The sequence below is a fragment of the Macaca nemestrina genome, chromosome 8 (assembly GCF_043159975.1).
Source record: "Macaca nemestrina isolate mMacNem1 chromosome 8, mMacNem.hap1, whole genome shotgun sequence".
NCBI classification, from domain to species: domain Eukaryota; kingdom Metazoa; phylum Chordata; class Mammalia; order Primates; family Cercopithecidae; genus Macaca; species Macaca nemestrina.
In genome coordinates, this window is record NC_092132.1 from 48,224,348 (window position 1) to 48,244,964 (window position 20,617).

General features: G+C 41.3%; 1 protein-coding gene across 2 annotated transcripts in view; it reads left to right on the forward strand.

Moving 5' to 3' along the window:
* The window catches only part of LOC105476102 (TSPY like 5), a 321,338-nt gene that overhangs the window by 96,894 nt on the left and 203,827 nt on the right, over positions 1-20,617 (forward strand). The window contains exon 2 of one of the 2 annotated variants that reach the window (XM_071067975.1): positions 11,729-12,236. The exons of the other annotated variant lie outside the window; for it this stretch is intronic. The gene's annotated coding sequence lies outside the window, so the exon portion shown is untranslated. Of the gene's footprint in view, positions 1-11,728; positions 12,237-20,617 lie in introns of those variants that run through there. 2 annotated transcript variants of the gene reach the window in all.

The following is a 20,617-nucleotide window of genomic DNA, read 5'->3' on the forward strand; positions in this document are numbered from 1 at the left end:
TGCAATTAATCTATGGTCCATGCTGTGGAGAAGCACAGTGTAAAGAACCCGCTCCAAAGAGCCAGGGAGCAGTGTCCAGCTGCAAGTCCCCCTTTCTTCTGTCATGGAAGTTTACAGAAGTGAACACAGTGGGTAGACACCCCAGTGATAGCTTCAGGGTGGATGGGAAGGCAGTCTGCTTGGATGAAGGGCAGGAGCAGGCACCTTAATTGTTCAAGACATTTCCCACCCTAGAGCACCCCATTGCCTCCCAAGCTGAAACATATATTTCCTACAAATATCAAAATGAGGATTTGTTTCTTTTCTCTCTTTCCAACTTAAATATTTGTAAAGACTAAGTCTATGTGGGAACTAATTGTTTTGTGCTCTAAATGCAGGTCTGAATCTTTAGGGCTCAATGTTAGTTTATGATGATTGGTTATTATTCCACTAGCTGTCCCCCTCTTTCCTGCTACCCTTTCCTTCCAAATGGCCTATTGTATTTCATTTCTCTTCTGAACCCTAAAAAGCAAAGCCTTGTGGAAAGTGTTTCCGTGTATGGAGGACTAGAGGCTTGTTTCTTGGAGGAAGGGAGAGAGATATGCTTTGAAATCTGGTTTTACAAGCCTCTCACTTTTACCAGAGTTACCTATTATGAAACCAAAGCTGGAACTGAGCAGCACAGATAGGCTGCGAGAGCCTTTCATGTGCAAATGTCCTGAGGCTATTTCTGTCAGCTTCCTTTCCTCCTGCTTCTGTTTGTTTCCCCAGGAAATCTTTGCTGTGTGACCTCCTTTTCCTCTGAACTTTCTATCTTGCATTTCCGCCTTTGGTCACTAACTTTCCCTTCTCTGATGGTCAGAAACTGGGGCCTTGTTGTTCTTTGTACCTAGAGGTGCTCTAGGGACATCTACCCAGCAAATGGCAATTGCTACAATTGGGTGTGGGGGCTGGGAGGAAAAGATAATTGTAATGGAAGGCACAAGAGGAAGGTAGGGAAGGAAACATGCAAGTAAGCAAACACTTTCTACTTAAAAGAGGCAACTGGTGTGATACCTTCAGGAGAACAGGGCAGGGCAGGGTTAGAACCACTCCTTTAGAATGTTGCTTCTGAATCACTCACAGATCACTCACTTAATTGGAAACGTAGATTCAAAGTGGAGACTTAGAACTATGAGGAGGCAGATAGAAATGCCTCAGAGATCATACTGTCTGGGCTCATGGTACAAAAGAGGCAAAGTGAGGCCAGCAAGGTGGGTGACTTGACCAAGGTCAGCCAGGACCTTTCAATGAAAAAGCATAACAAGTCACAGGCAGAAACCAGGGTGGCCAAGGGAGCTAAGTTGCATCCAAGATCACAGTTCTTAGCCTAAGTCATATCATAAAGAAACAGTTGATATCCTCTGGTCATTTATGGAGAAAGAATGTTATAAACTGAATTTTGACTTTTCTCACAAATTCTTCCTTGTGTGGCAAGACCAATGAGTATGCTGGTATTGTGTGGGTAGTTCCACTTGTAGAGGAGAATATTTGAAAATAATATGGCAGCTCCTGACTGGTGATTTCTGGTTCTCTCGGGTCTTGCATTTTTTCTTTTTAAAATAGCATCCTAAATAGAATTTGAATCCTAACTTTATAAATATAAAATAAAATAAAATAAAAAGAGGAAGTATTAATTCAAATCATATCATTTCCTGCTTTCAACCCTCCAATCCAAAGTGCTTAGCAAGGCTTATAAAGGCCTACCTGGTCTACCCTGCCCACTTCTGACTTCCTCTCACTATTACTGGCTTTATTCTTTCTAAGACAAAGTTATGCATTTAAATTCATCAAATCTGGGGAAGTGGGTTATCTGTTTCTGTATGTAAGAAATTATCTCTCTTTTTTGTTAAACAGTCAGATGAATTGTCAGTATTAATGCCTGGACTATGAGATTTGAATCCAAATGAAGAGTCTGGGGAAGGCAGGGAAAGAAATACAGTGAGGCATTCATTTAAAAAATATTCATTTGACCTTATGTACTAAGGTGAATGGGGGTAGAAGTTCCTGAAGCCAAGTTCAGATGTGACTTCCTTTCCTAAAGCGGCCCAATTAAGATCATATGTCAGGTTGGCTCCCTCATTTGCATGTGAAAAGGCACAGTTACGGATGTAGCGAATTGTTTGCATGGCAAATTATAAGGAAATGTTTCTTCCTTCTGCCATCAAGACACTGTTTCAGCCATTTCCATATTAATTTTGTAGGCTGGAAAGCTCTTGTTGCCATTATATCTGGGCAAAACTGGATTGAGTGAAGATAGGCTGGCAATAAAATAGGATGAGGCAGAAAATCTTACAGAGTATCTCACCAGTTGAAACAGCAGGGAAAGGACAAGTTTGAAATTATCTGTACAAAGAATCCAGCTCCTTGCCGAATCTCCACTTTCTCCACGTCTTGCAGGTGATGTGTGGTTCCTAAAGGACTTCTGTCACTGTGCCTGCCCGAGGTGCAGTTAGAAAACCAGCTCTCTTGCTTTGTGCTTCATTTAGCCCAGCCAGGTTGGCAAAAGTTCGTAAAAGCGACCACATTTTGTTCTCTCTCCCTTCAGATTTCAGTTTTGGCATAATTTTTGGTTGGCAAATTGCATTCTACAATGAAAACGTTTTCTTACATTTAACCCTAAGTTGGCCTAAGATGGGCATCACCAGTCCTGATGCAGAAGGAAATAGGATATTAGGTCCCAGATTGCAAGCAAACTCAGTCCCACATCAGAGCCCAAGGAATGAAGCATCATACCTCAAAAGGCGCCCTAGACTTGAGCCCTCTGGCCTAGCAGAGCAGATGCTCATGACTCTTGGAAACTTCTGTGTTGAAAAACAAAATTCCAATTCTTGGAAGCAACCCTCCCCCTGCTTTCTCACAACAAATCCCTGACATAAACACAAAAGACATAAACATCTACTTAGCTATAGAAGAGTGGAGTTGTTATATAAGAGTAGCTGTATGAGTTAAAAAATACAAGATCAGCTAATAAATTTGAAGGACAAAATTGAAGTCAGATGAACTAGAAAGATGCAGATTACATTTTTTTCTGAAATGTAGCATAGGGTAAAAAACAAAATAAGACAAGGGTTTTGGACTGAAATATGCTAAGGACTTGCTGAACCCAAGCTCTGCATAAAAGCAGTTCAAGATGCTTATGTATGTGAATGTGTACATCGCTCTTTTTTTCTTTCTCTAAACCTGCTGCTGGAATCCATCGTCCTGTCCTTTTTCATAACCTTCTCAGCAGGACAGATAATCTCTCCCAACTGAGGCTCTATTTGCCTTGCCAAATCCCATTCTGAAAATTCAGCTTTCCAAACAGCAGCTTTACGGGGACACAAACAAGGCTGAAAACTAGAGAGCAACCTAAAAGAACAGTTTGAGTTAGGAAGTTAAAGAGAATCTGAGAAGCCCTGTGGAGTGAGTTCATATTTCCTGAGGATCCTGCTGGTTTGTGCCAGTTGAGGTGACCGGTCTCTCCAGATGGGACGTGTGACTTTGCACACTGGGCTGTAATTGCCCATGACAACTGCAGCCTAGTTACTGCACCAAGAAAAAGAGATATACCAACAATAGCAGCACCCAGAAACTCACACTGCTCGAAGCAGATGTCCTATTAAAACTGTAATTGTCTCCATTAGAGAAATTCCACCTCACGTTCTCATTCTTTGTTTCATATACCTTTTTTCAATGGCCTTTCTCTACCATTTCCCCCAAATATCCTGGTGTCTCTTTTTGTGGAAGAGAAGCAAAGTTTCTTTAACCTTGACTGACTTAACCTAACCTTGACTCCTCTTACTGTTTGGATGCATAAGAAGTATTTTTCTTATGCATTTCTCATCACAAAGACCCTTGTCTTGGGCATTACATTTTGCATTCATTTACCCATATACCCTTCTGTCTATCCATCCATCCATCCATCCATCCATCCATCCATCCATCCATCCATCCACTCTCCCACCCATCCATCCATCCATCCATCCATTCATCCATCTTCCAATATTCATATATTTTCTGAACCCAATAAGAGCATTGATTATTTTTGCCTGCCTGGAGCTGTTTCCTCTTCCTTTGGGGCAATGCTCTCTTTTATGTTTAATCCATGTGGTTCAAGTGGGATCACAGCACCCAACACCAAGAATGGACACATCACTCACACCAGGCCACTGCTCTACTCCAGTGACTGGAGTGATTAGGGAAACCAAAGTCACTCCAACTCCTTGGTTTGTGGTTAGAATTCTTGAGGAAAAGAATGTCTCTCATACAGCTGGGATTGCCAAACTTTGGGAATGTCAGCCTTAAGTTGCCAACAGCCATGAGAGAAAAGTGAGACCAACAGAGAAGAAACAGAACTGAGAGATGGCAAGAGGGCAGTCAAATCCTAACTTCCTAATCGAGCTCCTGGATCCAACTGCTTCAGTTCTAGTTCTGGAAATTTTCAAGCTTGTGGAGTAAGTATTCCTTTTCAATTAAGTCATTTTGAGTTGAGTTTCTGCCACTCATAGTTAAAAGAGTTATGTCTACTCTATGCCAGGTAGCTGAGACAAACCAATGAGAGAGCCCAAACAACCTAGCAGAGTGGTTAAGAGTGTGAACTCTATTGCCAGCCTTTGAATTCTGGCTCCACTATTGACAAAGCACACAAGCTCAAAGTTCCTTTGTGCCTCCATTTACCCATCTATAAAATGGCGAAGATACAAATAATACCTACTTCATAGGTTTTTGTGAGGATAAGCTAATTCATCTATAGTGGTTAGCATGGTGCCTGGTCTGTAGTGAGCACTCACTAAATGTGACTTGTAGGCAAATAGTGGTCAGCAGTGCCCAGAAGCAATGAACAAGACCACACCTATAATAATACTCTCACAAATCTGCTTTTTTATCTTTCTCCTCCTCTCTATCCCACTGTAGTAGGTTGTATAGATTCCTAATTTATAACCATAGTCACTGTAAGCATTGGTATTGTTTGCCTCCATGGCATAGCTCAGGAAAAGCACACTAATATACCACCTCTCTTTACCCACCTAATGATGTGTGGGTAAAGCAAATGATGAAGGCTGGACATGTCTGGTGAGAAGTTAGCTCCAAGTACATGAAATGATAAGTCTGAAATGATAGTCTACAAATACACCATCAAACAAGCTACCCCAGAAAGGCTCATTAAAAGGCAAATTAAAATTTGCAAATAACAAGGTTATTAAGTCAATTTAAAACACTTAAGTAAGACGCAAGAGGCGAGAGACGGCGTAAGTTAATGCAGTTAGGATCCGACACAAGTAGAGTGGAAGGACCCCACTGTACAGAAAAGGGTTAACTCAGTGGGTCTGGGGTGTTCAAACCTGTACATCCCAAAGAAAGGACTGGCCCTTGGACTAGTTCAGGGAGATAATTCCTGAGCCTTTGGAATATCCTTACTGATAATGAGAGGTGACAACATGCTAGCAGCCCTCGCTCTCAGTTCCTCCTCGGCTTTAGCATCCACTCTGGCAGCGCTTGAGGAGCCCTTCAGCCCGCCACAGCACTGTGGGAGCTCCTCTCTGGGCTGGCCGAGGCCGGAGTCAGCTCCCTCTGCTTGCGGGGAGGTGTGGAGGGAGAAGCACAGGCGGGAACCAGGGCTGTGCGTGGCGCTCACGAGCCAGGGAGAGTTCGGGTCTGGGCGTGGGCTCGGTAGGCCTTGCACTCTGAGCAGCCGGCCGGGGCGCAGGCCGGGGGGGTAGGGAGGGACTTAGCACCCAGGCCAGCAGCTGCAGAGGGTGCACTGGCAGCAGTGCTGCCCGCTGGTGCTGCCCTCGAATTCTCACACCGCCTCAGCTGCCTCCCCGCCGGGCAGGGCCGGGGACCTGCAGCCAGCCATGCCCAAGCTTTCCCCCACACCGGCCCTGCTCTGGGCTCCTGCGGGGCCTCAACGAGCACCGTCCCCTCTGCCACCGGCGACCGGTCCCATTTACCACCCAAGGGCTGAGGAGTGCGGGTGTGCGGGTGCATGGCGCCAGACAGGTGGGCAGCTCCGCCTGCCTCCCTGGTGCGGGATCCAGAAGGTGAAGCCAGCTGGGCTTCTGGATCTGGTGGGGACTTGGAGAACGTTTCTGTCTGGCACTCCGTGTCTAGCTAAGGGATTGTAAACGCACCAATCAGCACTCTGTGTCTAGCTCAGTTTGTAAATACACCAATCAGTATTTTGTATCTAGCTAACCTAGTGGGGACTTGGAGAACTTTTCTGTCTAGCACTCTGTGTCTAGCTAAAGGATCCTAAATACCAGTCAGCACTCTGTCAAAATAGACCAATCAGCTCTCTGTAAAACGGACCAATCCGCAGGATGTGAGTGGGGCCAGATAAGGGAATAAAAGCAGGCTGCTGGAGCCAGCCAGGGACAACTCGCTGGGGTCCACTTCCACGTTGTGGAAGCTTTATTCTTTCGCTCTTTACAATCAGTCTTGCTGCTGCTCGGTCTCTGGGTCCACGCTGCCTTCATGAGCTGTAACACTCATCTCGAAGGTCTGCAGCTTCACTCTTGAATCAGCCAGCGACACCACGAACCCACCAGAAGGAATGACTAACTCTGGACAGGAGGAACGAACAACTCCAGAGGCGCCGCCTTCAGAGCTGTAACACTCACCTAGAAGGTCTGCAGCTTCACTCCTGAAGCCAGCGAGACCACGAACCCACCAGAAGGAAGAAACTCCCAACACATGTGAACATTTGAAGGAACAGACTCCGGACACACCATCTTTAAGAACTGTAACACTCACCACGAGGGTCCATGGCTTCATTCTTGAAGACAGTGAGACCGAGAACCCACCAATTCTGGACACAGTAAGAGTGCTATTGTTTGCCCAGAGCCCTGGGCCATACCAGATAGTTTATGCTAAAAATGTGATTTAGGTGGTAGACTTGGGCCATATGCTATCAGTTTGACCTCTAGGGGGCGGCAGGGGGCTAGGGTTTGAGCGGCTAAGATAAGTTACATGGGCACTCCATGCCTATGTGGTTAAACTCCAGTAAGAACCCAGGACACCAACTTTAAAGCACGGTTAAACTTCCCGGTTGGCAGTACTTTGCATGTAGTATCACACATCATTTCTGGGAGAATTAAGTGTTGTTCATACAACCCCATTAGGAGAAGACAGCTAGGAGCTTGGACCTCGTCTCTCCTGGACTCCACCCTTTGCATATTTTTCCTTTGCCAAGTTTCATCCATAGCCTTTGCTATAATAAACTGTAACCATGAGTATAACTGCTTTTCTGATTTTTGTGAGTCCTTCCAGAAAATCATTGAACATGAGGGTGGTCTTGGGAATCCCTGATATAGATAGGGCCCACAGATGGATTATGCTGGATTGATGTCACATACCTGTTCTACTAGAGATATAAGGACAAGTATGCCTGATGACAGCTATGGCTTGCCAATTAGCCAGATGAGCAGCTATAAGTTCTATTTGTTTTTGGGGGCAGAGGACACATGGGACCAGAAAGATATAGCCAATAGGTTGCCAAATTAGGAGATCATGTATCTAAAATGCTCATGTCTATTTGGTACCTCTTAGTGTTTAGCCTTATGTCTAAATGTCTATGTAGTACATTACAAATATTTAATACTCAGCTGCATCATAAATATTAGCTATTTCTCAGTCCTTTCATCCTACTCTATCTGGGTATAACACACACGTTCTGCTTGCTGTTTATCTTAAGCTTAACACATCCCATAAATTCTGCCTATGAGAATCATACTTTTTGCTAAGTGGCTACTTATTTATACTTTCACATCTTAAGATTGTTTGCCTATATTTTGTGAACTACGAGCTGATTTATTGAATAGACTGAATGTTCTCAAAAAAGCATGAACATTACAGGCCTGAGAGGTGAGTTAGGGGAGAAGAGTCATGACTATATTACTGCTATGGTTTGAATGGTTGTGTCCCCTCCAAAATTCGTATGTTGAAACTTCATCAATGTGACAGTGTTAAGAGGGGGTCTTTAGGAGGTGATTAAGTCATGAGGGTGGAGATCTAATGAATGAGATTAGGGTCCTTGTAAAAGAGGCTTCATACAGTGTTCAGCCCTCTTGCCCTTCCATCTGCTGTGTGAAGACACAGCAACAAGGCACTGCCTTGAAAGCAGAGGGCAGCCCTCACTAGACGCCAATGCCAGGAAGCTTGGTTTTGGATTCCCTAGCCTCCAGAACTGCAAGAAATAAAGTTGTGTTCTTGATCAGTTACCCGGTCTGTGGCATTCTGTGATAGCAGCACAGATGGACTAAGATAATCATTAAGTGCTTTAGTACTGCAAGATCTTCAGTTCTGGAAGGTCGTGGTGGTGAGGCCCAGCATACACAAGTCCTGATTCCTGATGTCCTGGTAGCTGCCTTCCAAATTTTTTAGGTCCTATTCATTGTTTTTCCTACGTAATGATAAAAGCAGCAATTAGTTATATAGAGTTACTATATTCCAGGCATCGTTCTAAACACTTTCCATAAATAATGGTTTTGCAGGAACCAAACGGGGCAGGGGCATGTTTAATCTTATTTTTACAGAGAACATAAGATGGAGCTGGGTGCAGTAACTTGCCCAAGATCAACAGCAGAAGTGTTGGTATACCAGGAACCAAACTCAGGCAAGCTGGCTCCAGAAACCAGACTGTTAGCCACCGCATTCTGCTGACTTACAGAACAGTGTCAGCTCCTCATTTGCATTCTGCCTTGGCTGAACTCAAGTGGAAATGTCTTATAGACATTGCCATATGTACAATATTTAAAAGCTAAAAATGCTTCAGCTGAATGCTGATAAGAAACTAAAGAGTGAAGAATAGAAATACATTAATTTTTATTAACCTGTGACAAGATCATCATTCAGTAAGAATGTTATATAATTACCTTAATTGTCACATGGACATGAAGAGCAGAAGTTCAAAATGGTAGAATTTCATCCAGTGCCAGCACAGCGAAGTAGATATTCTTAAAATATAATTCAATTTGAAGATATAAGAAAAATTTACTTATTGAAAATTTTCACAGATATGGAAAACATGTAAAAATGAAACATCAACATAAACAGCCACTTCAGATTTACCTGATATTTGTCACACGGTTTATCTGCATACTTATTCACTCAAAAGTTGGGAAGACAAACAACAACACACAACAGGGCTCCTGGCCCCAACATGTAGAGGGTGGGTGAGGTCAGGGGGTGTCACACTCAGTAACCCACAGGGAGAGACATTTTAACGTTTCTTCCCTTAAGCTAAATACTTGTTACAATGGTTCTAATCTCCATTACCGGTTACTATTTAGGTTATTCTGTTGAGGCAGGGCAGAAGATGGAAAAATGATAAAAGTTAAAGAACTGGAAGACAGAGGCTGGCTCTGCCCTCATTGTGTGGCCTTTTGTGAGTCTGGGAGCCTCAGTGTCACCATCTGCAGAGCTGATGATCATACCCCTGTCCTGTGGAGTAATAAGCATTGTGGGAATCGTGGAGCAAAGCAAAGTGCTCTGCACAGTGTCAAGCATATAGTAGGTGCTCAGTTAGTAACTGTGAAATCTGATGCTTATATACATTTTGCCAAAATATCTCTCGGAGAAAAGTTCCTAAATTTTGCACATCCTGGATTTCTATTTGCCCTCAGAATGTTGGCGGAGGGTTGTGAATGGGTTGGAAATTGTGTTGCTGGCTCTAAACAAACTTTTCTTAACAAAATACAAACTTTGTTTTCAAGGGCTTCTAAAGTAAATCTCATGCAGTTTCTTGGAAATCAAGAGTAGCTTTCATGAGCATGTTTTAAGGCACAGCTGATTGCAGAATCATCTGGAATAGATGACATGGGGTATAAGATCCTGTAAAACGTTGTCTATATCTATTTGCCAATCCAGATAGACCAAGGAGCCAGTAGTGGACAAAGTCTGGGGTTTCATTAAGGTCTTAATTTTATAGAATAAGAGGTCTTGCTGAATCTCTCAAGCTCATCTTGCCTCTTCCCCCCTTCCCCTGCTACTTGTTAGTGAATCCCCAGAGGCAATAATCTCTGAAGCTAATGAACCCAAACACAACAGGACTCCTGGTCCCCACATAAACCCAAACACTGCAAATGGTATTAGACACTCCCATTAAGCCCTTGCCCAGGACAGGGCTGTTGCCACCCAACGTGGCCTCCTGATTAGCCTCTCACTGGGAATCACTGTAACTGCCTCCGCTTAGGCCAGGGAGTTCTCCTCATAATTAACCTCTCTTTAGAACTAATGGTTTTCACTGCTAGGCCTCTAATGTAGGGCAGCCAGCAATTCACCCCGAGGGCTTCTTTCCATGTATGAAACCAAAGCATTTTTAAAAAGTCATTCTGCGGCACAGCAGCAGCCTAAAAGTTGCTTAGAAAGCTAATGGGAAAGGCTCTTATTACACTGAGGATGGTCCCACTGGACCCGTATTTGATTTCCTTGTCCTTCTTCCCTTTTATTTACTTTAACCAAAACTACAAACCATTTGAGTTTATCTCCATGTATATGTGTTCCGTGACTGTGAACAAAGCCCTCTCATATCCCTAGGAATACCTAACTGGGTTGCTGGAAGCTGGGATTTCATAGAATTTCCAACCTGAGAGTGATGTTGTCCTTAGGAAGGCTTCAAAGATTGAGAAGCTATATTGCTCCCCTCTGCATACAGGGACAAACTTATGAGGCTAGTGAAGAAGCCTTGCACCTTCCAACAAAAATCCTGCTAACAAATTATCTCCACCAGAACTCTAAATAAATAAATAAAGACAAAAACAAATGCATAAATGGACAAACAGAAATTCCCAAGATCCTGAAACAAGAATGAAAATGACATGGTGTCTATCCACTCTGTTTGTAAAAAAAAAAAAAAAGTGGGTTTGGTGATCATCACACCAAGAGAAGCTGATATTTCTTGCCGGTTGAGGACATGTCAGACACTGTTCTAAGCTTTTGAAAACTGTTTCCTCACAAAGTCCTAACATCAGCCTTATGAGGTAGATGCCATTAGTCCTGTTTTGCAGATGAGGACACTAAGGCAAACACACAGAAGACCAGAAAGTGGTGGCATGTGGCCATGGGCTGGCTCCTGGCCATGCTCTGAGCCGAGCTCACCTGTCAGTGTGAGGATGTCCTCCTGGGTCTGCCACAGGTGACCTGCTGACCCACCTAGTTGTATAAGGAAGTTGATGCTGTATATTTCTATTGCATGGCATTAAAGCTTCAGGAAATCTCTCCTTTCTAAGCCTACATCTCCAATCTGTCCCTATTTGAGTCTGTTCTCAACCCAGTCAGTCTCCATATGCAAATCCTGCAGCCATGTCAAACCAGAGGGTAAGTGGGAAACAGCATCATCCAATGACCATGCTCTGGGCACTTGCAAGGTGTGGGGCTCTGGGATGAAAATGCCAAGGTCCTTAGACTTGAGGATGTCTTAGTCTGATGGTGGAGACACACAAGTAAACACAATTTCATTACATACAACGAACGTTATTTTTATAGGCACAAATAGAATTTCATGGCAGGTACTATTATTAGCACTTCTCATAGATTTTTCTTATTGAACCCTCACACCAATCCACTGAGTAGTTGTGGTTAATAATACTTTGCAGGCAAGGAAGTGGGGGCCCCGAGAGGTTACGTGACTCATCTGTAAATGGCAGAGCCAGAGTTGTGAGTCCAGACAGTCTGGTCCCAGAGACTGTACATTTAACCAAGGTGTCTTGTGGCCTCTGTTCTGATAAAGGCAGGCACTGAGGACCTCGGGAGCACAAAGGAGCAACAACCAGCCCAGCCTGGAGGCAACAGGCAGGGAAGGGCCTTTCCAGACAAGAGGGCACCCAAGCTGCGTGAAATGGAGGAGAAACACTTGACCGTGTGATGCAATGCTGTGAGTAGGGGGGGAAGCTACATGAAAAGGAAGATCTTTTCAGTTCTGCCAGCCCATAGACCACACTAGTACATGACTTAACAGGACATGGGTTGGATAAAGCAAAACGTGTTGCTGGCACATCATAGAGTCCATGCTGTGGTCAGAAGCAATGGGCTGGACATGCACACAGCAACATGGATAGATTTTATGAACATAACACTGGGTGACAAAAGGAAGACACACAGCAGAACCTGTAGCCCAATGTCATGTATGTAAATGAATAATGCATGCACACAAAACAATATATATTGACACATTATGTAAGAACACATAAAAAGAAAATGATTCCTATGAAACAAAGTGGGATGATTGCCTTTGGGGTTGGGAGGAGAATGGGAGTGGAGAACAGAAATAGGATGAAATAAAGCAAGAGATGCAATGGAATGACAGCTTGCTGTGAACAGAAAGAATGATTAAGTCAACCTTAGTCCCTGAGGGACTCAGGGAGGGAGAGAAGGAAGAGGATCCTTATGAGTGACTGTTGAGCACTCTTTTGCTAGGACTTGCCCCTACCCACTTCCACAGGGCTTAGCAGGAGCACCTAGTTGCTGTCTACAGTGTGAGGCCATCCCCTTCTCATGGCTGATTGGTCAAGGAGTGGGCACCTAACTCAAGCTCAGCCAGTCAATTCCCTCCTTGTTATAGAAAGCTTTACTACCTTCCAACGTTGGGGCACTGAAACTGAGGGTTAAGGGGAAACAGGAGCCAAACTGATTCAAACTCAGTCTCCATCACTAGTCCCACGACCTTGGGCACGTTGCTTAGCTCCTAAGTAATGAAGTTTCTTATCTATAAAATGGGAAAATATAATAGCTGACTTAAAGGATTGTGTGAGGATTTGATGAGTGATGAAATGCAGGTATAGTGCTTAGAATAGTCCTTGCCACACAACAGGGTCTCCATAAATATCTGCCATGGCTTTCCTGAGAGCTTGGGAACTGGGAGAGTAAAGGGCTTTATCTGGAATCTGGATGGCTGATCAGTATGACAAAGAGTAAGTCACTTTCGATTGCATTGGAGCAGTCTCATTATTTTATCCCCATGGGCCATAGACATATCATCATTTTATGTAATATTTGTGAAGGTTGAAAAGCACTGCTTAGCAGGCAGCAGTCTCCCGTTCAATTCCTGAAGCCTCAACCTCACTATATCTGAGACCTTGAGTTCACGTGATACCTCAGTATCTCCTCTTTTTTTATGCAGTTAGTTTAAATGTATTTTGTCTCTTATCTATAGAGTCCTGATTATGAGGGTCATAACGACAGAGAAAACCCTGAAGTATCAGCCTCTTAGCTCATCTCTGCACATGGTAATTTTCATGGTGTTTTCTACCTGGTGAGAGTCATCCTCAAGAGCTGATTACTTAGTTAACAATTGTTGAAAAACAAGTACAAACCACATAGTCTTCCTACTGCCAGGACCATGACCAAGGCCCGGTTCACATAGATGGTGACATAACAACCTCAGCACACTGGAGTGTACACAGAATATTCTGGTGAAATGACAGTAACACATTTGTCATTTCATGAGCTTTAAATATGTTGGTAAAACAATCAGTTTCTCCTCTTAATTATTTACCTCCATGCTGATAAGTTCTGTTTAGATTTCCTAATAGAATGTTTGTACAACTGTTTTGAAAATAATCATGTTCAGTCTTTAGAAAAAACAGCCAAGTCTTCATGTGGAATTTAAAGTTGTATATCAAACAGATCAGTTATGGATTTAAATTTCCCAGAACAAAGGTACCTAGAAGAGAATGTGAACGTGTCTTTGGAAAGATGAACAAACGGAAAGCCTTCCTGACCTTTGGAAGTCAAAGAATAGTCAACAGACTGATTAGGCAATTTCACCGCTTTGAAGGGTTTCAAAGAAGACTGATTTCTGTTTGTTCAGCCACCATCTGGAGGTGCAAAGATCAGGGACATCAAAGATTTATCTGAGCATTCGAATGTGTTTGTGAAATCACTGATGTGTCATGGAGGCACTTCTCAGAGATCTGCTTTGTGGCAGGTTTTATCTATGTCAGTTTGGCAGGTGCCATCTGATCGAATAGCCCTCCCGGCATGGCAAACACCTTCCAAATGCATTCTGGAGAGAAAGAGAACCCAGCCATTTCCTGTGATTGGGAATCAGAGGCAACTGTAATGACTTTCTGAGGATGTTTAATTTATCACTACTGTGAGTGAAAGCTTGTGCATGATGCTTATTCCCTACATTTCACAAGTGGCAGCGTTAAATCTTCAGAAGGATGAAGAAGTCCAGTCGTCTTGCAGTAGGAAGCACTCTTTTAATAAAGTTTATCTGAGGTAGTCAGTCCAGAGCTGGTGTGGTATTTCAGAGTATCAGGGACCTACACGTCTTTCTGTTTGTTTCTGCTATGTGTGACTCCCATTCCCAAGTTCACTTCATGGTCTAAATCTGCTGCTGATGCTACAACTTTCTAGCAAGAAGGAAGGTGGGGAGGAGGAGAGCACTCCCATTCCCTTAGCTCTTCTTAAGGAAGCCTCCTGGAAGTTTTTCATACCACTTCCAGGAATGACCCACATCGCTATACCTGATTACAAAGTGGGGCAGCAAAATATAGTATCTTTACTCCAGCTAAAATTTAGGGCCTCTATTACCATAAAAGGGTAATTTTTTGAAAAACAATCATCTCTCTCTACCTCATCATCCTTGAGGACTCAGCTCAAATGACCCCTATTTAGAGAGACCACCTGAATCTTTTCTGTCAATAGTAAGTTTCCCCTACTTACTCTCTATCACAGAACCTGTCCAGTTGCACCATGGGAATATCTTGTCTGTTTATTTGCTTATTTTTACTTTTTGTGGTCTTTCTTCCCCCACTAGAACAAAGTTCCTTGAGTGCAGGGACCTTATCTACTTTGCTGCTCAACACCACACTCCCAGTGCCTCAGAGTGCCTGCACATGGTAGAAACTTAATGAACATTTGGGATGAATGACCAAATTATGAATGAGGACCCTTGCTAGAGAAAACCAATATGGCACTGTGACTAAGTATATAAACTCGGGAGTTAGACAGTCTTAGTTAAAATCTTGGCCCCACCTCTAATTAACAATGTGACCCTGGGCAAGTGACCTAACTTAGGTCTAAGTCTTAACTTACTTATTTATAAAATTGGAGGGGAGACTCTTGCGAGAATTAAAAGAGTTAATACACATGAAGTGCTTACTACTTCATTGTACAGCAAACAGTCAGTGTTAGCTTTTACACATGACCAGCATAATAATTATTTTTGCTATAATTGATATCTATCTAGTTGAAAGATTCAAAGGAGGCCTCCCAGAGGGAGAGACCTTGGAGATGAGTTCCATGGATAGGCAGGAGTAGGCTAGGCAAAGGAAGGGGTAAAGGGACAGCATTATGGGGAGAGGGAACCACATGGTCAAAGGTCTTGGTACAGAAGGGGTAATGATGGAAGAACTGGTAAAAAGCCAACATGGCCTGAGTTGGCTGAAGAGAGGAGGAGCAGTACAAAGTGAGTCTAGGAAGGAAAAAGCTGATATCATGAACTCATCCCAAGTGGGAAGGGGAGCTACCAAAGGGCTCCAAGTAGGGGAGTGCATGGACAGATTTGTAACACATAAACACCATCCTGGCTGCAATGTTGAAGGGCGGTTATCCCATCAGAATAACTTCTGTAAATGAGAAACCTACTGTAAGAGTGTGCTTGCAAACCCAAGTCCTTAATGTTGGTGGGACTCTGGCAAGGAGAGCATTGAGCTACAGATCAGCCCAAACTGGCTATTTCTGGGATTCATGCCTGTGACAGAAAAACTTTTAAATATACTTAAATATTTAAAAGTTATACATGAAGACTAACAAACTGTTAAACTAAGTACTTTGAAAAATATACACTCATAATGACTAAAAGTCAAAAAAATACCAAAGATAGTTCAATTTAATCATTATTGCCCATGTCTGATATGCTATTGATGGGCTAGTAATATTTGGATGAATAATAAAGACACACATAATTCACAAATTATTACATATGTATTCTATAAAATTTATTTTTCTTGCCTTCTTTTCAGCAAAATCATGGATTGTGTTCTTATAATCCAGAACACAATTATAATCTATGTGATTACAAATTTGTAATTATATAGTTGTAGTCTGTTTAAAATAATGTTCTAAAAGATTAAAAAGTATTTGAATTCTAATGTAGAAAAATTTGAATGTATTTAACAGAAATATAAATTAAAGTGAATGTAAACAATTAAAAACATTTTTGTTCATTTTTTATGTTTTCCAAAGTTTATTTTTCTTCTAAAATATTCAGAATTATTGAAACCAGATGAATTAGTCAAGAAAAGGAAATAAAAGGCATCCAAATTAGATAGGAAGAAGTAAAATGATCTCTATTTACAGATGACGTGGGTCTTACATGTAGAAAAGTTTGAAGATTCCACCAAAAAACTATTAGAACTAATAAACAAATTTAGCAAAGTTGAAGGATTCAAAACCAACATACAAAAAAAAGTTGCATTTATATATACTAACAGTTAATATCTGAAAAGGAAATTAAGAAAGCAATTACATTTACAATAGCATAAAAAAAATACTTAGGGATAAATTAACCAAGGAGGAAAAAGACTACTTATACACTGAAAACTATGAAACATTAATGAAAGAAACTAAAGAAGACACAAATAAATAAAAAGATCCCTTATTCATGGATTGAAGGCTTAACAGTAATTAAGATGTCAATGCTACTCAAAGTGATCTGCAGAGTCAATGCAATTCCTATCAAAACTGAAAGAGAAAAATTCATCCTGAAATTCATATGAAATCTCAAGAAACTCCAAACATCCAAAAGAATCTTGAAAAAGAACAGATATCTGACATTTCCTGTTTTCAAAACTTCTTACAAAGCCCCAGTAATCAAACAGTATAGTACTGGCATAAAGACATACAGACCAATGGAATAGAATACAGAACCCAGAATAAAATAAACCCTTGCATATATGGTCAAATGATTTTTGACAAGGGTGTCAAGACCATTCAATGGGAAAAGAACAGTCTTTTCAATAAATATTATTAGGCAAACTGGATATCCACATGCAAAAGAATGAAGTTGGACCCTAACCTTATGCCATATACAAAAATTAACTCAAAATGTATCAAAGACCTAATGTAAGAGTTAAAACTATAAAACCCTTAGAAGAAAATATATGGGAAAAGCTTCATGACATTAGAGTTGTCAAAGATTTCTTAGATATGACATCAAAAGCATAGTCAAAAAAAAAAAAAACTAAATTTGACTAGACCAAGATTACAAATATCTGTGAATCAAAGGACACAATCAACATAATAAAAAGGCAATTTATGAAATGGGAGGATATATTTACAAAGCATATCTCTGATAAGGGGTTAGTATCCAGAATCTGTAAAAACTCCTACAGCTCAATAACATAACTACCAAACTCAATTAAAAATTGGGCAAAGGACTTGAACAGACATTTCTCCAAAGAAGATATACAACTAGCCAATAAGCACACCTGAAAGATGCTCAGCATCACTAATCATTAGGGAAATGTACATCAAAACCACAATGAGACACCACTTCACACACCTCATACCCATTAGGATGGCGACTATGAAAAAAACGACAACAGAAAATAAGTGTTGGCTAGGAGGTGTAGAAATTAGAAGCTTTGTGCACTATTGGTGGGAGTGTAAAATGGTGAATCTGCTATGAAAAACAGTATAAAAGTTCCTCAGAGAATTAACAATAGAATTATGATGTGATCCAGAAATCCTACTTGTGAGTATACACCCAAAGGAATTGAAAGCAGGGTCTCAAAAAGAAGCTTGTACACCCATATACCAGCATTGTACCAGAATAATAACCAAAAGCTAAAAAGTGAAAGCAACCCAGGTGTCCGTCAGTAGATGAATGGATAAGCACACGTGGTATATATAGACAATAGAATATTATTAAGCCTTAAAAAGAAGGAAACTCTGACACATGCTATTACATGGTTGCAACTTGAGGACATTATGCTAAATGAAATAAGTCAGTTGGGAAAAAGACAAATACTGTATGATTCTACTTATATGAAGTACCTAGAAGAGTCAAATTCATAGAGACATAAGGTAGAATGGTAGTTGTTAGGAGCTGGGTGGAGTCAGGAATGAGCAGTTATGTTGAAGGAGTAGAATTTCGATTTTGCAAGATGAAAAGAGTTTTAGAGATGGATGGTGGTGATGGCTGCATAACAATGTGAATGTACAATGTGATGCACCCCTGAACTGTACATTGAAAATGGTTAAGATAGTAAATTTTGTGTTATACTAAATTTTATGTAAGCTTTTTAATTGTAAAAATATAATAATTTGACCATATATGTAAGGGTTTATATCTGGGTTCTTTGTTCTACTCCATTGGCCTATATGTCTATGTTTATATCAGTACTATATTGTTTTGATTACTGTAACTTTGTAATAAAAAGCTTACATAAATTTAACACAAAATTTTTAACACAATAATTTAAAGTTAACTATTGAATGAAGGGGAATTATTATTATTATTGTTATTATTATTTTCTTTTTGTTTTTGAGATGGAGTCTCGTTCTGTCGCCCAGGCTGGAGTGCAGTGGCGCGATCTTGGCTCACTGCAACCTCCGCCCCTCCTGGTTTAAGCAATTCTCTGCCTCAGCCTCCGGAGTGGCTGGGATTACAGGCGTGTGCCACCACACCAGGCTAATTGTTTTATATTTTTAGTAGAGACAGGGTTTCACCATCTTGGCCAGGCTGATCTTGAACTCCTGACCTCGTGATCCACCTGCCTCAGCCTCCCAAAGTGCTGGGATTACAGGCATGAGCCACCGTGCCCGGCCATGAAGGGGAATTATTAACTATAATTAACACAGATCAAATTTTTAAATTAAGATATTTAAATAAAGCAACCCTTTTCTACTTGGATTTTAAAATGTTTGCTGAATATTATTAATTTCACAAAGTAAAACTTTGCAATTCCAGTGGGAAAATGCCCATCTTGTTGCCAGTGTAAATTATGGATATCGCATTTCAGAAGTGTTACACCTAGCCGAACACATCAAATTTATAAGTAAAAATTATTTAACATTGCAAATATTAAACAATGCAAAATGCCACCGTGTACAACTATTGCAAATGCCATGCTAATTCACGAGTTCCCTTGGAACCACAAATTGGAGCATAACAAGAATCCAAAGAATAGATGCTCTTCACTTCTGGGAAACAATACTCCCTTATGTGAGAACCTATTGATTTTGTGCTCTCTGAGAGGAAAGATTTGACAAGTTGATGAATTTGTCTATTCTTCTTGAATACTTTTGTTCCTCAAATATTCATGCTCTAAAGCAGTGTCTGTCTTCACAACATTCAGACAGTCTTCTCTCCAAGGCAGGACCTGAGAGCCACCTTTCTTTGGAGCCTAAATGGCATTAGCCTGGAGGTGAACACTTTGATTCATGCAGAGTCATGCTGTGCCAGCCCTGAGTGTCAGATCCCTGGTGATAGAAGCATCCTTGTATCCTTCAGTAAATTTACTGTTGGTGTGTTTTTCTGATACATGGGACCGTCTAAAGCACAGGGCTCAGGGCAGGGTCCCCTCTTTCCTGGACTGAAGTGTGGCACTGCTGAAACCCCACTTTCTATTCCTTAAAATGAAAATGCACCAGTTAGATTGGATATATTCACACTGGGAATATTAGAAAGCTCACTATGCAGAGAAGTATGTTTGAGGAAGATATTCAGTTTTGAATTGTCTAGAGTTTAGTCAAATTTGGTTAGTTCTGTGATCTTACTTACAAACTCTGTACCCAGGATTTTTCATCTCTAAAATGGGGATTAAAATAGGACTTACCTCACTGCATTGGGTCAGGATTAACTGAGAAAATGTGCAGTAAGTTTTTAGCAGCATAATTGGCCCAGGATAAGTATTAGTGATAATGATGATGATGATTTGGATGGCAAGGCAGAATCTCAGAGACAAGCTTAGCTTGGGGAAAATTCATGTTCCATTGCAATCTCTGGGATAGACTGGCTGGTACTTAGAATTAAGATAACTATTGGACCAGGGCGTGACTTTATTGTCAAAATCTAAGTCACAGCTCAATGTTCTTTAAATCTGGAAAATAAAGCAAGGCTTTCTGAGGTACCATCCAACTCACAGATAGTTGCGTGGCTGCTTGAGCAGGCCCAGGATGATCACCAATAATATAAAGACCGTCAGGTTCTCTGAAGAACCTGGAGACTCTTAGGATATGCTGCAAACATAAGAATATTTATCAGTCAAGTTTCAAGGCTACAGGGAGGCTCTCATATCCAGGGAAAGAGTCACTGCCTGCAGTTGAATAGCTGAGTCATGGATTGATAGCAAGACTTGATTTGATAAGGGCTGAGTACATCTGTCTCATTTATGCATGGAACTTCATTAGCCATTGCCTTCCACAATTCCTTTGGTTAACTGTGGATCATCTAAGGGAGAGGAAAAAACCCCACAAAACTTCAAAGGTAATTTCTTTCTTCTCCAAAAACAGTCTTGAGTTTTCTAGTTTAACAGAGAATTGAGAAGTAAGCATGCATCATTAATTTCTATGCAGAAAACATTCTTCACTTCAAACAGCAATTAGTGATAACATTTCTATCTCATGTTGTGATGAGATTTTTATGCTAATCATCACATAGCTGTAA